Raw genomic sequence first — 15777 nt, forward strand, 5'->3', positions numbered from 1 at the left:
GGATTAAAATCAACTTGTATTAATACAGATGTAACCAGACCATTAAAACACAGAAGCTGTGTAAGTGGCCTGGTTCTTCCACCTTTTTCCTTTTGGGTTCGCTGACGCTGCCAGGCTCTTCTCACACTCCGGCCTGCTCTCTCCTTAAGACCGAACACCATGCCTTCAATTAAGTTGCAGAGTTCTGATGGAGAGATATTTGAAGTTGATGTGGAAACTGCCAAACAATCTGTGACAATCAGGACCATGTTAGAAGATTTGGGACTGGATGATGAAGGTGATGATGACCCAGTTCCTCTACCAAATGTGGATGCAGCAATATTACAAAAGCTCCTTCAGTGGTGCACCCACCACAGGGATGACCCTCCTCCTCCTCCCTTGGATGATGAGAACAAAGAAAATCGAACAGATGATATTCCTGCTTGGGACAGAGAATTCCTCAAAGTTGACCAAGGAACACTATTTGAACTAATTCTGGCTGCAAACTATTTAGACATCAAAGGTTTGCTTGATGTCACATGCAAGACTGTTGCCAATATGATCAAGGGGAAAACCCCTGAAGAGATTTGCAAGACCTTCAATATAAAACATGACTTTACTGAAGGAGAGGAAGCCCAGGTCTGCAAAGAGTACCAGTGGTGTGAAGAGAAGTGAAAAGTGGTGCCTGACACTGTAACACTGGAAGGATTGCTCCAAATACTAGTTGCCCTGCTCTGTTTATAGTTGTTAATATTAGGCAAACAGTAGACAAATGCAGCAGCAAATCAATTGTATTAGCAGAATATTGTCTTACCAATGGACATGGGCAACAGGGGGATGGGAGCATGAGTGTGTAGGGGGATGAGGACACATTTGTAATACCTTAACTAATAAAAACAATAAAAATACATAAAAAACAACAGAAAAGAATATTGTCTTCATTGCATGTGTAGATCGGGTACAGATTCCAAACATATGGCTGAGTATCTTCCAATATGACCAAAATATCTATTTTCTTTGCTCTGAATAATATTAAATTGTGGGTTCTCTATGGATAGTGGCATTTGGGCTTTCCTTTTTTGCAAAGCGATTTCTGCCTAGTTTATTGTCCAGTTATCTTTAGTTTAGTGACTTTTTAAAAGGTGGTACTGTAAGTAAAACAACTTGTAAAAGTTGTCTGAGGAAAAAACAATTAGAAAAAAAATTTAAAAAAAAACACCAAAAGAACCTGGCTAGGCTGCTTATCAACGGAATGCTGTCTCCGAGTCATTCCTTCCTCACACACTCTGTCCATACCTTTGGGAACCCCTGGACCAGCTGGGGTTGGACCCCAACAATTGGCGCCCAAACAGGGACCCCCAAGGTTAGCCCCCCGCTCTCGGGATGGATAGGACTGCACCGTAGGGTACTGCTGACCCCCTTATAGAGTATAAGTAGAGTATGAGGGTGGATAGTACAGAACCTAGATTGAGAAGATGGGTCATACTTGGACTAAAAAAAAAAGACTCTGTCTTAATCTTTTAACACATATGCTTGCTAGCAGAGGAGTTAAGGTTACTCCCAGTCAGACAGAAAGTTTTATAGAAGAAGTATGTCCATGGATTCCTGAGGAAGGAACTATTAATTTAGAAACTTGGACTACAGTGGGAGAGCAATTAAAGTATTATTACAGAGACCCTGGATCTGAGAAGGTCCCGGCAGATACCCTTTCCCTCTGGAATTTAATTCCTGACACCTTGGTACCAGAAGCTGAAACGGTTGAACTTTCTCAAACTTGAAATAGTCCCTCGGCTCCACGTAGAGAGGACACATCATTATTGCCTCCAGCTCAAACTAAGAGCAATTTAGCTATGCCTACTGATCGGAAGTAGAATAAATATCATCAACTTGACCCTTGGTCCTTTCCAGTCATGAGAGAGGAGAGAGGCCCTCCCATTCGAAACAGGCTCCCTAAATGAGAAAGGAAGCCTAAACTGAGCTCCATGTCTACATTTCAAAGAGCGATAAGAGAAGCTGAAGCTAACGGAGATCTTGAATTCTCACTCTGCTTCCCAGTCATGTATGAGAGTGAGGGGGACCACAACCCCACCCGGGAGCCTATACCTCACAAAATACTTAAAGAATTAAAATGGGCCTGCTCTGAATATGGACCTCTAGCTCCTTACACACAAACCTTGGTAGAAGCCCTAGCCAGTAAATGGGTGACTCCTTATGATTGGAAACAGGTTTGTAAAGCCTTTCTCTCAGGAGGCGATTACTTATTATGGAAAACTGGATAGGCTGACCTTGCTAAGAGAGCTGTAGCCACTAGCAAAAATTCCAGAGGAGGAATAACCCTAGACATGATATTAGGAGAAGGTGATTTCATCACGGCTCAGGAGCAAATGTATATGCCCAAAGAGGCACTTATTAAAGTAACCAGTTGTGCAGTAAATGCCTGGAAATCCCTACCTTGTACAGTAGGAAATACAGCCACCCTTACAGAGGTTAAAGAGAAGGTCGAGGAACCGTATCAGGATTTCCTTTCTCACCTCATACAGGCACTCAAGAGAGTAATCACTAATGAAGAGGCAGCCGATATCCTAATCAAACAACTGGCTTTTGAAAATGCTAATAATACCTGTCAGGCTATATTTAGGCTGATTCGCAGAACAGGAACAATAATGATTTTATAAAACAGTGTGCCTATGTAAGTCCAGCTTTTATACAGGGTGCAGCTATAGCTGCAGCCCTCAAGGAGGAGAATAACCTCAATATGTACAGGGCATAGGACAAGCCAGCAATTATACAGGAAATAAGAGAAATATGAACTGCTACTCTTGTGGCTTATCTGGGCACTTTAGCAGGGAATGCCCAGATAAAGATAATAATAATCAGACCAGATGGCAAGCTCCTCGACAGCCTTTGGAAATACATCAGGGAATAATATGAATCCTCCAAAAACTGATTGTCCCCAATGTCAGACAGGATTCCATTGGGCAAAGGAATCCTGTAGATCAAAATACCATAGAAATGGTCGGCCTTTACATTCTACAAACCGCTCCCAAGGAAGTTATATCCCATCATCTCAATTGGGAAACTTGAGAGGGGGCCAGCCTCAGGCCCCTGCAATAATAGGGGCATCAACCCTCAACCCCTCTGCAAATTTCAATCAGTCAAAGACCTCTCCAGGGCAACCCCAGGCAGTGCAGGATTGGACCTCCATTCAACCACCCATGCAATAGTAACCCCAGACTCGCCAGTAGCAGCCATTCCTACAGAAGTGTCCAGGCCACTGCCTGAGGGAACGTTAGGTTTAATATTAGGACGGAGCTCCACCTCATTCCAGGGGATCTTAGTCATCCCAGGAGTTGTTGATGCAGACTACACAGGAGAAATACAGATTTTACTTACCCCACTCAACATAACTACACAGATTCAGCCCAAACAGAGAATTGCCCAATTTCTCCTGTTACCAACACATAAAATAGGGACAACTGTTGCCCAGAAAGCCAGAGGGACCAGAGGCTTTGGATCTAGTGATGCAGCATTTTTGATAAGAAATTCATGCTGCTAGACGTACAAAAATTGTACAAATTCAGGGAAGACCAATTGAAGGTCTATTGGATACAGGGGCAGATATGTCCTGCATAGCGGGGAAGGATTGGCCCTCTTCATGGCCCTCGTACACCACCTCCACTTCCCTAGTAGGACTAGGCAAGGCATCTCATGTAAAAAAGGGTTCTCAGATTTTAACTTGGGCTGATGAAGATCAACATTTAGGAACGTTCTGTCCCTATGTAATTACGACTATCCCCTTTACATTATGGGGAAGAGATATCTTGTCTCAAATGGGAGTTCTATTAGATAGCCCCAAAGGTGTTTGATGTACTTCTGCTTCCAAAAAATTACAAGAAAAGGAGTATAAATACTCCTATCCTCATCATTTTGTACAACATACTCTATTTGTAATTAATATACCCAATGTATATTCTGAGGTAAATTCCCCGATGTACAGACATTGGAACCCTGATCTAACTAAACCGAAAGCCCTCATTAAATGGAGAGACTTGGTTACAGGAGCCTGGAAGGGACCTGAGTTACTTGAACCTGGGGAAAGGGTATGCTTGTATATTTCCAGAGGACGCAGACTCACCTGTGTGGATTCCAGATCATCTAGTCTGACCTTATGTCTCACCGCCCACCGACTCTGCCTCACCCTAGCACACCTGACCAGTGCCCGTCTGCAGCAGATGTGCAGCCCTGAGCTGGAATAACCTGTCCATTGGGAGGATCTCATGTGCCGCCTTTCTGTCTGTCCATATATCCCAGGTTTGCCCCACATCTCCTTTCCTTTTTCTTTTCTTTTTTATGTTTTTTAATCTGACTATTTGTTTGCTGGTTCTTTGGCCTTTCTGCTTCTCTGCTGAGCACAGCCTTTCCTAGAATCTACCAACCCTACTGTTCCAAGTAGGGCACCACCCTTTTCTGGCGTATCTGGTATATGCCCCATATGTGGAGTTGTCTTGTGCCAAGAGCCTGACATCCTGGGCTGAGAAAGCCCTGTTCCGGGACTACATGCTGACAGGCCATTTCTCGCGTGTCTTGTATTGGTCCCACCTGTCCTTTTGTGAAGAGGGACCCTCTTCTCACAGTCCATTTGCAGGAGAGGGGACCCTAAGGCAGGTGCTGGGCATGGAGGCCACGCGGGTATAGGCTCCCAAGGAGACAGAACTGAACCTCTTGCAGGGGGGCGCTGCCCCTCCATCATTCACACACCTCACATCACCCTCCTTGGCCCCTGAGCATTGGCTGCATAACCAGAGACGGGTAAGTTTCCTCAGGGAAGGAACAAACTTAAGACAGGCACAGTTGCAGAGGGGCCATCAGGAGACAATTTGGGGGTCAACAGAGGTAGGGCACAGACCCTCACCCCCCCCCAAACTTTGCAGAGCCCTGAACCCTCACCCCTTCCGAGGGAGGTCTCCTGCCCCCATGGCTGCTTAGCTTCCCATGACCAGCTGAGATTGTGGTAGGGTGAGGGACTGCCCCATGGAAGGGTTACAGAATGTTACAGAATGTGCTGGGAGGGGGGACTGACGTATGGAGAAGGATTGTGTTGCCAGGATATGAGGATTGTGTATGTGCTGGGAGGAGGGACTGACATATGGAGGGGGGGTTGCAGGGTTAGGAAACATGGAAGAAAAGTTGCTAGATTGTCTTAGAGCAGTCAGGTGTGACTCTGTTTACCCCCCCCCCCCTTTGTGCTTATGAACTTTCTGTGAATTTCTAAGGTAACACTGTTTTGCTATAAAAATCATAATGCACACTTGCTCTTTGCCACATGCCACGAGGCTTCCCAGAGGGGGAAGGTACGGGCTGTGGTCAGCTGGCCAGCTTAATAAAAGGCTTTCAAATTTAAATTCTGAGTCGGTGGTCTATCTCCTTGAGCCAACCCATAACAAGATCGGGACCCAGGTAAAGACAGAGACTGGCTGACAGCAGCTGCCCTCTCACTGCAACAGGACTTGTTTGCCATTTCTACCTTGGACCACAGGGAAAGGGGAAGCTGAAGGAAAGGGCTGTGTCAGAATTCTGCCTTCTTCCCTTTCTTCTCCCTCTTTCTTTCTAAACACTTCCATGCCTTGTAGTTCTTTTGCTTTCTCTTCTTTTTCTCTCTACTGCCCTCCATCTCCGCCGCCTCCTCCTCCTCCCCGGTATCGTCCATATTGGCCGGCCCCGAGGGCACAGCTGACTCCTCCCCGGACAATGACACCACCATCAAGCACGGCCTTGATGGACCCATGATCCAGCCCTTCAGGGCGCTGATGCTTCGGGAAGCCGGTCGCCAATGATGCAGCCTGCTTGCCAGATCAACAAGGACAACCAAACCCCCGCCTAGAGGACTGATGAAATCCCTTGACTGAAGAGGCCAGCAAACTTCTACAGGAACAAGGCTCCTTGTGCACTCCATCTACCCTGTTCAAAGCTATGATCACTATCATTGCTTGTCGGTCTTCTTTTGAGTCCTAAACAAAGCAATCCAAGAGGTGGCTGCTGATTTACATGTATTCTAATTTAAAAAAATAAAAAAAGGGGGAATTGGCTGGAAGCCAGTCCATCCATGCTGCTTGACACAGTCGCTGCAGGGAAGAAACATCTGCACAGCATATGTTTCAAGGGACCTGGCATATAGGGCATACTGTTCTTAATATGTTTGCTCACCTTCTTGGCCCTATGTGTTTTAACGAAGGTCACCTCTCTGAGAAAGGTTGTTTCCCCAGGTAGGCATTTTTCCCTAAAATCAGGGAGGGAATCAAAACCCTTAAGGAAGTGGCAGGCGGGTAGTTAATCACTTTAACTAGGAACAATCACGCTTAAGCTACATAATCTCTACTCCCTTGAATGGAGATGAGAAACACCCTAACCTTTGGAATAGAAATTGATAGGATTAAAATCAACTGGTATAAATACAGATGTAACCAGACCATAAAACACAGAAGCTGTGTAAGTGGCCTGGTTCTCCACCTTTTTCCTTTTGGTTCTGCTGACGCTGCCAGGCTCTCCTCAGCCTCCGGCCTGCTCTCTTCTTGAGACCAAGCACCATGCCTTCAATTAAGTTGCAGAGTTCTGATGGAGAGATATTTGAAGTTGATGTGGAAACTGCCAAACAATCTGTGACTATCAAGACCATGTTAGAAGATTTGGGACTGGATGATGAAGGTGATGAAGACCCAGTTCCTCTACCAAATGTGGATGCAGCAATATTACAAAAGCTCCTTCAGTGGTGCACCCACCACAGGGATGACCCTCCTCCTCCTCCTGAGGATGATGAGAACAATGAAAAGCAGACAGATGATATTCCTGCTTGGGACCAAGAATTCCTCAAAGTTGACCAAGGAACACTATTTGAACTAACTCTGGCTGCAAACTATTTAGACATCAAAGGTTTGCTTGATGTCACATGCAAGACTGTTGCCAATATGATCAAGGGGAAAACCCCTGAAGAGATTCGCAAGACCTTCAATATAAAACATGACTTTACTAAAGAACAGGAAGCCCAGGTCCGCAAAGAGTACCAGTGGTGTGAAGAGAAGTGAAAAGTGGTGCCTGACACTGTAACACTGGAAGGATTGCTCCAAATACTGGTTGCCCTGCTCTGTTTATAATTGTTAATATTAGGCAAACAGTAGACAAATGCAGCAGCAAATCAATTGTATTAGCAGAATATTGTCTTACCAATGGACATGGGCAGCAGGGGGATGGGAGCATGAGTGTGTAGGGGGATGAGGACACATTTGTAATACCTTAACTAATAAAAACAATAAAAATACATAAAAAACAACAAAAAAGAATATTGTCTTCATTGCATGTGTAGATCGGGTACAGATTCCAAACATATGGCTGAGTTTCTTCCAACATGACCAAAATATCTATTTTCTTTGCTCTGAATAATATTAAATTGTGGGTTCTCTATGGATAGTGACATTGTGGGCTTTCCTTTTTTGCAAAGCGATTTCTGCCTAGTTTATTGTCCAGTTAACTTTATTTTAGTGACTTTTCAGAAGGTGGTACTGTAAATAAAACAACTTGTAAAAGTTGTCTGAGGAAAAAACAATTATAAATAAAATTTAAAAAAAAAAAACCTCAACAGAACCTGGCTAGGATGCTTATCAATGGTACGCTGTCTCCATCTCATTCCTTCCTCACACACTCTATCCACACCTTTGGGAACCACTGGACCAGCTGGGGTTGGACCCCAACAATTGGCGCCCAAACAGGGACCCCCAAGGTTAACCCCCCACTCTCGGGATGGATAGGACTGCACCGTAGGGTACTGCTGACCCCCTTATAGAGGATAAGTAGGGTAAGAGGGTGGATAGTACATAACCTAGATTGAGAAGATGGGTCATACTGGGACTAAAGAAAAAAGACTCTGTATTAATCTTTTAACACATATGCTTGCTAGCAGAGGAGTTAAGGTTACTCCCAGTCAGACAGAAAGTTTTATAAAAGAAGTAAGTCCATGCTTCCTGAGGAAGGAACTATTAATTTAGAAACTTGCACTACAGTGGGAGAGCAATTAAAGAATTATTACAGAGACCATGGATCTGAGAAGGTCTCGGCAGATACCCTTTCCCTCTGGAATTTAATTCCTGACACCTTGGTACCAGAGGCTGAAACGGTTGAACTTTCTCAAACTTGAAATAGTCCCTCGGCTCCACCAAGAGTGGACACATCATTACTGTCTCCAGCACAATCTAAGTGCAATTTAGCTTATGTCTACTGATGGGAAGGAGAATAAATATCATCAACATGACCCTTGGTCCTTTCCAGTCATGAGAGAGGATAGAGGCCCTCCCATTCAAAACAGGCTCCCTAAATGAGAAAGGATGCCTAAACTTAGCTCCATGTCTAAATTTCAAAGAGCGATAAGAGAAGCTGAAGCTAACGGAGATCTGCTTCCCAGTCGTGTATGAGAGTGAGGGGGACGACAACCCCACCCGGGAGCCTATACCTCACAAAATACTTACAGAATTAAAATGGGCCTGCTCTGAATATGGACCTCTAGCTCCTTACACACAAACCTTGGTAGAAGCCCTAGCCAGTCAGTGGGTGACTCCTTATGATTAGACACAGGTTTGTAAAGCCTGTCTCTCAGGAGGTGATTACTTAGTATCGAAAACTGGATAGGTTGATCTAGTTAAGAGAGCTGTAGCCACTAGCAAAAATTCCAGAGGAGGAATAAACCTAGACATGATTGTAGGTGAAGGTGACCTTATGTCTCACTGCCCACGGTCTCTGCCTCACCCTAGTACACCTGACCAGTGCCCCTCTGCAGCAGATGTGCAGCCCAGAGCTGGAACAACCTGTCCATTGGGAGGATCAACATGTGCCGCCTTTCTGTCTGTCCATATATCCCAGCTTTGCCCCACATCTCCTTTCCTTTTTCTTTTCTTTTTTTCCTTTTTTAATCTGACTACTTGTTTGCTGGTTCTTTGGCCTTTCTCCTTCTCTGCTGAACACAGCCTTTTCTAGAATCTACCAACCCTACTGTTCCAGGAAGGGCACCACCCTTTTCTGGCTTATCTGGTATATGCCCCATATGTGGAGTTGTCTTGTGCCAAGAGCCTGGCATCCTGGGCTGAGAAAGCCCTGTCCCGGCACTACAAGCTGACAGGCCATTCCTCCCGTTTCTTGTATTGGCCCCACTTGCCCTTTTGTCAAGAGGGTCCCTCTACTCACAGTCCATTTGCAGAGAGGGGAGCCCAAGGCAGGTCCTGGGCGTGGAGGCCACGGGGGTATAGGCTCCCAAGGAGACAGAACTGAACCTCTTGCGGGGGGGGGGGGGGGTTCCCCTCCCTCATTCACACACCTCACATCACCCTCCTTGGCCCCGGAGGGATGGCTGCGTGACCAGAGACGGGTAAGTGTCCTCAGGGAAGGAACAACCTAAGACAGGCACAGTTGCAGAGGGTCCATTAGGAGACAATTTGGGGGTCAACAGAGGTGGGGAACAGACCCTCACCTCCCCCCCAACTATGCAGATGCCTGAACGCTCAACCCTTCTGAGGGAGGTCTCCTGCCCCCATGGATGCTTCACTTCCCACGCCCAACTCAGATAGGGACCCAGGTAAAGACAGAGACTGGCTGACAGCAGCTCCCCTTTACTGCAACCAGACGTGTTTCCCATTTCTACCTTGGACCACAGGGAAAGGGGCAGCTGAAGGAAAGGGCTGTGTCAGAATGCTGCCTTCTTCCCTTTCTTCTCCCTCTTTCTTTCTAAACACTTCCATGCCTTGTAGTTCTTTTGCTTTCTCTTCTTTTTCTCTCTACTACCCTCCATGTCCGCCACCTCTTCCTCCTCCCCGATATCGTCCATATCAGCCGACCCCGAGGGCACAGCTGACTTCTCCCCGGACAATGACACCACCATCAAGCATGGCCTTGATGGACCCTTTGATGCAGCCCTTCAACTCTATGAAGCTTAGAGAAGCCCATCCCCAATGACACCGCCCACCAGCCAGATCACCAAGGACAACCAAACCCCAGACTTGAGGACAGATGAAATCCCTTGACTGAAGAGGCCAGCAAACTTCTATAGGAACAAGGCTCCTTGTGCACTCCATCCACTCTGTTCATAGTTATGATCACTATCATTGCTTGTCAGTCTTCTTTTGAGTCTTAAACAAAACAATCCAAGAGGTGGCTGCTGATTTACATGTATTCTAATTTAAAAAAATAAAAAAGGGGGAATTGGCTGGAAGTGAGTCCATCCTTGCTGCTTGACACAGTCGCTGCAGGGAAGAAACATCTGCACAGCATATGTTTCAAGGGACCTGGCATATAGGGCATACTGTTTTTTATGTTTGCTCCCCTTCTTGGTGCTATTTGTTTTAACCAAGGTCACCTCTCTGAGAAAGGTTGTTTCCCAAGGTAGGCATTTTTCCCTGAAATCAGGGAGGGAATCAGAACCCTTAAGGAAGTGCCAGGCGGGTAGTTAATCACTTTAACTAGGAACAATCACCCTTAAGCTACATAATCTCTACTCCCTGGAATGGAGATGAGAAACACCCTAACCTTTGGAATAGAAATTGATAGGATTAAAATCAACTGGAATAAATACAGATGTAACCTGACCATAAAACACAGAAGCTGGGTAAGTGGCCTGGTTCTCCACCTTTTTCCTTTTGGTTCTGCTGACGCTGCCAGGCTCTCCTCAGCCTCTGGCCTGCTCTCTCCTTGAGACCGAGCACCATGCCTTCAATTAAGTTGCAGAGTTCTGATGGAGAGATATTTGAAGTTGATGTGGAAACTGCCAAACAATCTGGGACTATCAAGACCATGTTAGAAGATTTGGGAATGGGTGATGAAGGTGATGATGACCCAGTTCCTCTACCAAATGTTGATGCAGCAATATTACAAAAGCTCCTTCAGTGGTGCACCCACCACAGGGATGACCCTCCTCCTCCTCCTGAGGATGATGAGAACAAAGGAAAGCGGACAGTTGATATTCCTGTTTGGGACCAAGAATTCCTCAAAGTTGACCAAGGAACACTATTTGAACTAACTCTGGCTGCAAACTATTTAGACATCAAAGGTTTGCTTGATGTCACATTCAAGACTGTTGCCAATATGATCAAGGGGAAAACCACTGAAGAGATTCGCAAGACCTTCAATATAAAACATGACTTTACTGAGGAACAGGAAGCCCAGGTCTGCAGAGAGTAACAGTGGTGTGAAGAGAAGTGAACAGTGGTGCCTGACACTGTAACACTGGAAGGATTGCTCCAAATACTAGTTGCCCTGCTCTGTTTAGAATTGTTAATGTTAGGCAAACAGTAGACAAATGCAGCAGCAAATCAATTGTATTAGCAGAATATTGTCTTACCAATGGACATGGGCAACAGGGGGATGGGAGCATGAGTGTGTAGGGGGATGAGGACACATTTGTAATACCTTAACTAATAAAAACAATAAAAATACATAAAAAACAACAAAAAAGAATATTGTCTTCATTGCATGTGTAGATCGGGTACAGATTCCAAACATATGGCTGAGTTTCTTCCAACATGACCAAAATATCTGTTTTCTTTGCTCTGATTAATATTAAATTGTGGGTTCTCTATAGATAGTGGCATTTTGGGCTTTCTCTTTTTGCAAAGCGATTTCTGCCTAGTTTATTGTCCAGTTAACTTTAGTTTAGTGACTTTTCAAAAGGTGGTACTGTAAATAAAACAACTTGTAAAAGTTGTCTGAGGAAAAAACAATTAGAAAAATAATTTAAAAAAAAGAAACACCAACAGAACCTGGCTAGGCTGCTTATCAACGGAATGCTGTCTCCGTGTCATTTCTTCCTCACACATTCTGTCCATACCTATGGGAACCCCTGGACCAGCTGGGGTTGGACCCCAACAATTGGCGCCCAAACAGGGACCCCCAAGGTTAGCCCCCCGCTCTCGGGATGGATAGGACTGCAAGGTAGGGTACTGCTGACCCCCTTATAGAGGATAAGTAGAGTATGAGGGTGGAGAGTACAGAACCTAGATTGAGAAGATGGGTCATAATGAGTCTAAAGAAAAAAGACTCTGTATTAATCTTTTAACACATATGCTTGCTAGCAGAGGAGTTAAGGTTACTCCCAGTCAGACAGAAAGTTTTATACAAGAAGTACATCCATGGCTTCCTGAGGAAGGAACTATTAATTTGGAAACTTGGACTACAGTGGGAGAGCAATTACAGTATTATTAAAGAGACCATGTATCTGAGAAGGTCCAGGCAGATACTCTTTCCCTCTGGAATTTAATTCCTGACACCATGGTACCAGAGGCTGAAAGGGTTGAACTTTCTCAAACTTTCAATAGTCCTTCGCCTCCACCGAGAGTGGACACATCATTATTGTCCCCAACTCAATCTAAGTGCACTTTAGCTTATGCCTACTGATGGGAAGGAGAATAAATATCATCAACATGACCCTTGGTTCTTTCCAGTCAGTAGAGAGGAGAGAGGCCCTCCCATTCAAAACAGGCTCCCTAAATGAGAAAGGAAGCCTAAACTGAGCTTCTTGTCTAAATTTCAAAGAGCGATAAGTGAAGCTGATGCTAACGGAGATCTTGAATTCTCACTCTGCTTTCCAGTCGTGTATGAGAGTGAGGGGGACGACAACCCCACCCGGGAGCCTATACCTTACAAAATACTTAAAGAATTAAAATGGGCCTGCTCTGAATATGGACCTCTAGCTCCTTACACACAAGCCTTGGTAGAAGCCCTAGCCAGTCAGTGGGTGACTCCTTATGGTTGGTCACAGCTTTCTAAAGCCTGACTCTCAGGAGGCGATTACTTATTATGGAAAACTGGATAGGCTGATCTTGTTAAGAGAGCTGTAGCCACTAGCAAAAATTCCAGAGGAGGCATAACCCTAGACATGATTGTAGGAGAAGGTGACCTTATGTCTCACTGCCCACGGTCTCTGCCTCACCCTAGCACACCTGACCAGTGCCCGTCTGCAGCAGATGTGCAGCCCAGAGCTGGAACAACCTGTCCATTGGGAGGATCAACATGTGCCGCCTTTCTGTCTGTCCATATATCCCAGCTTTGCCCCACGTCTCCTTTCCTTTTTCTTTTTTTTTTTTTTTCGTTTTTTAATCTGACTTCTTTTTTGCTGGTTCTTTGGCCTTTCTGCTTCTCTGCTGAACACAGCCTTTTCTAGAATCTACCAAGCCTACTGTTCCAGGAAGGGTACCACCCTTTTCTGGCGTATCTGGTATATGCCCCATACGTGGAGTTGTCTTGTGCCAAGAGCCGGGCATCCTGGGCTGAGAAAGCCCTGTCCCGACACTACATGCTGACAGGCCATTCCTCCCATTTCTTGTATTGGCCCCACATGCCCTGTTGTCAAGAGGGTCCCTCTACTCACAGTCCATTTGAAGGAGAGGGGAGCCCAAGGCAGGTGCTGGGCGTGGAGGCCACGGGGGTATAGGCTCCCAAGGAGACAGAACTGAACGTCTTGCAGGGGGCCACTGCCCCTCCCTCATTCACACACCTCACATCACCCTCGTTGGCCCCGGAGGGATGGCTGCATAACCAGAGACTGGTAAGTGTCCTCAGGGAAGGAACAACCTAAGACAGGCACAGTTGCCCTATAAGCCAGTCCATCCTTGCTGCTTGACACAGACGCTGCAAGGAAGAAACATCTGAACAGCGTATGTTTCAAGGGACCTGGCATATAGGGCAAATTGTCCATTAGGAGACAATTTGGGGGTCAACAGAGGTGGGGCACAGACCCTCACCTCCCCCCCAACTATGCAGATGCCTGAACGCTCAACCCTTCTGAGGGAGGTCTCCTGCCCCCATGGATGCTTCACTTCCCACGCCCAACTCAGATAGGGACCCAGGTAAAGACAGAGACTGGCTGACAGCAGCTCCCCTTTACTGCAACCAGACGTGTTTCCCATTTCTACCTTGGACCACAGGGAAAGGGGCAGCTGAAGGAAAGGGCTGTGTCAGAATGCTGCCTTCTTCCCTTTCTTCTCCCTCTTTCTTTCTAAACACTTCCATGCCTTGTAGTTCTTTTGCTTTCTCTTCTTTTTCTCTCTACTACCCTCCATGTCCGCCACCTCTTCCTCCTCCCCGATATAGTCCATATCAGCCGACCCCGAGGGCACAGCTGACTTCTCCCCGGACAATGACACCACCATCAAGCATGGCCTTGATGGACCCTTTGATGCAGCCCTTCAACTCTATGAAGCTTAGAGAAGCCCATCCCCAATGACACCGCCCACAAGCCAGATCACCAAGGACAACCAAACCCCAGACTTGAGGACAGATGAAATCCCTTGACTGAAGAGGCCAGCAAACTTCTACAGGAACAAGGCTCCTTGTGCACTCCATCCACTCTGTTCATAGTTATGATCACTATCATTGCTTGTCAGTCTTCTTTTGAGTCTTAAACAAAACAATCCAAGAGGTGGCTGCTGATTTACATGTATTCTAATTTAAAAAAATAAAAAAGGGGGAATTGGCTGGAAGTGAGTCCATCCTTGCTGCTTGACACAGTCGCTGCAGGGAAGAAACATCTGCACAGCATATGTTTCAAGGGACCTGGCATATAGGGCATACTGTTTTTTATGTTTGCTCCCCTTCTTGGTGCTATTTGTTTTAACCAAGGTCACCTCTCTGAGAAAGGTTGTTTCCCAAGGTAGGCATTTTTCCCTGAAATCAGGGAGGGAATCAGAACCCTTAAGGAAGTGCCAGGCGGGTAGTTAATCACTTTAACTAGGAACAATCACCCTTAAGCTACATAATCTCTACTCCCTGGAATGGAGATGAGAAACACCCTAACCTTTGGAATAGAAATTGATAGGATTAAAATCAACTGGAATAAATACAGATGTAACCAGACCATAAAACACAGAAGCTGTGTAAGTGGCCTGGTTCTCCACCTTTTTCCTTTTGGTTCTGCTGACGCTGCCAGGCTCTCCTCAGCCTCTGGCCTGCTCTCTCCTTGAGACCGAGCACCATGCCTTCAATTAAGTTGCAGAGTTCTGATGGAGAGATATTTGAAGTTGATGTGGAAACTGCCAAACAATCTGTGACTATCAGGACCATGTTAGAAGATTTGGGACTGGATGATGAAGGTGATGATGGCCCAGTTCATCTACCAAATGTGGATGCAGCAATATTACAAAAGCTCCTTCAGTGGTGCACCCACCACAGAGACGACCCTCCTCCTCCTGAGGATGATGAGAACAAAGGAAAGCGGACAGATGATATTCCTGCTTGGGACCAAGAATTCCTCAAAGTTGACCAAGGAACACTATTTGAACTAACTCTGGCTGCAAACTATTTAGACATCAAAGGTTTGCTTGATGTCACATGCAAGACTGTTGCCAATATGATCAAGGGGAAAACCACTGAAGAGATTCGCAAGACCTTCAATATAAAACATGACTTTACTGAGGAACAGGAAGCCCAGGTCCGCAGAGAGTACCAGTGGTGTGAAGAGAAGTGAAAAGTGGTGCCTGACACTGTAACACTGGAAGGATTGCTCCAAATACTAGTTGCCCTGCTCTGTTTATAATTGTTAATATTAGGCAAACAGTAGACAAATGCAGCAGCAAATCAATTGTATTAGCAGAATATTGTCTTACCAATGGAAGTGGGCAACAGTGGGATGGGAGCATGAGTGTGTAGGAGTTAATGGGGGGAGGGGGTGATGAGGACACATTTTTAATACCTTAACAAATAAAAACAAGAAAAATTGATAAAAAAAAAACAAAAAAATGGAATATTGTCTTCATTGCATGTGTAGATCAGGTA

General features: G+C 45.6%; 4 pseudogenes; all 4 read left to right on the forward strand.

The window, feature by feature from the left end:
* The first annotated feature begins 159 nt into the window (after positions 1-159).
* LOC102417821 lies at positions 160-654 on the forward strand (annotated as a pseudogene).
* Positions 655-6563: 5909 nt separating this feature from the next.
* Positions 6564-7096, forward strand: LOC102418142 (annotated as a pseudogene).
* Positions 7097-10716: 3620 nt separating this feature from the next.
* Positions 10717-11190, forward strand: LOC102418451 (annotated as a pseudogene).
* A 3787-nt stretch (positions 11191-14977) lies between these two features.
* LOC111822958 lies at positions 14978-15604 on the forward strand (annotated as a pseudogene).
* The last annotated feature ends 173 nt before the right edge of the window (positions 15605-15777 follow it).

This window comes from Myotis lucifugus, unplaced genomic scaffold, assembly GCF_000147115.1.
Source record: "Myotis lucifugus unplaced genomic scaffold, Myoluc2.0 scaffold_3406, whole genome shotgun sequence".
Taxonomy (NCBI): Eukaryota; Metazoa; Chordata; class Mammalia; order Chiroptera; family Vespertilionidae; genus Myotis; species Myotis lucifugus.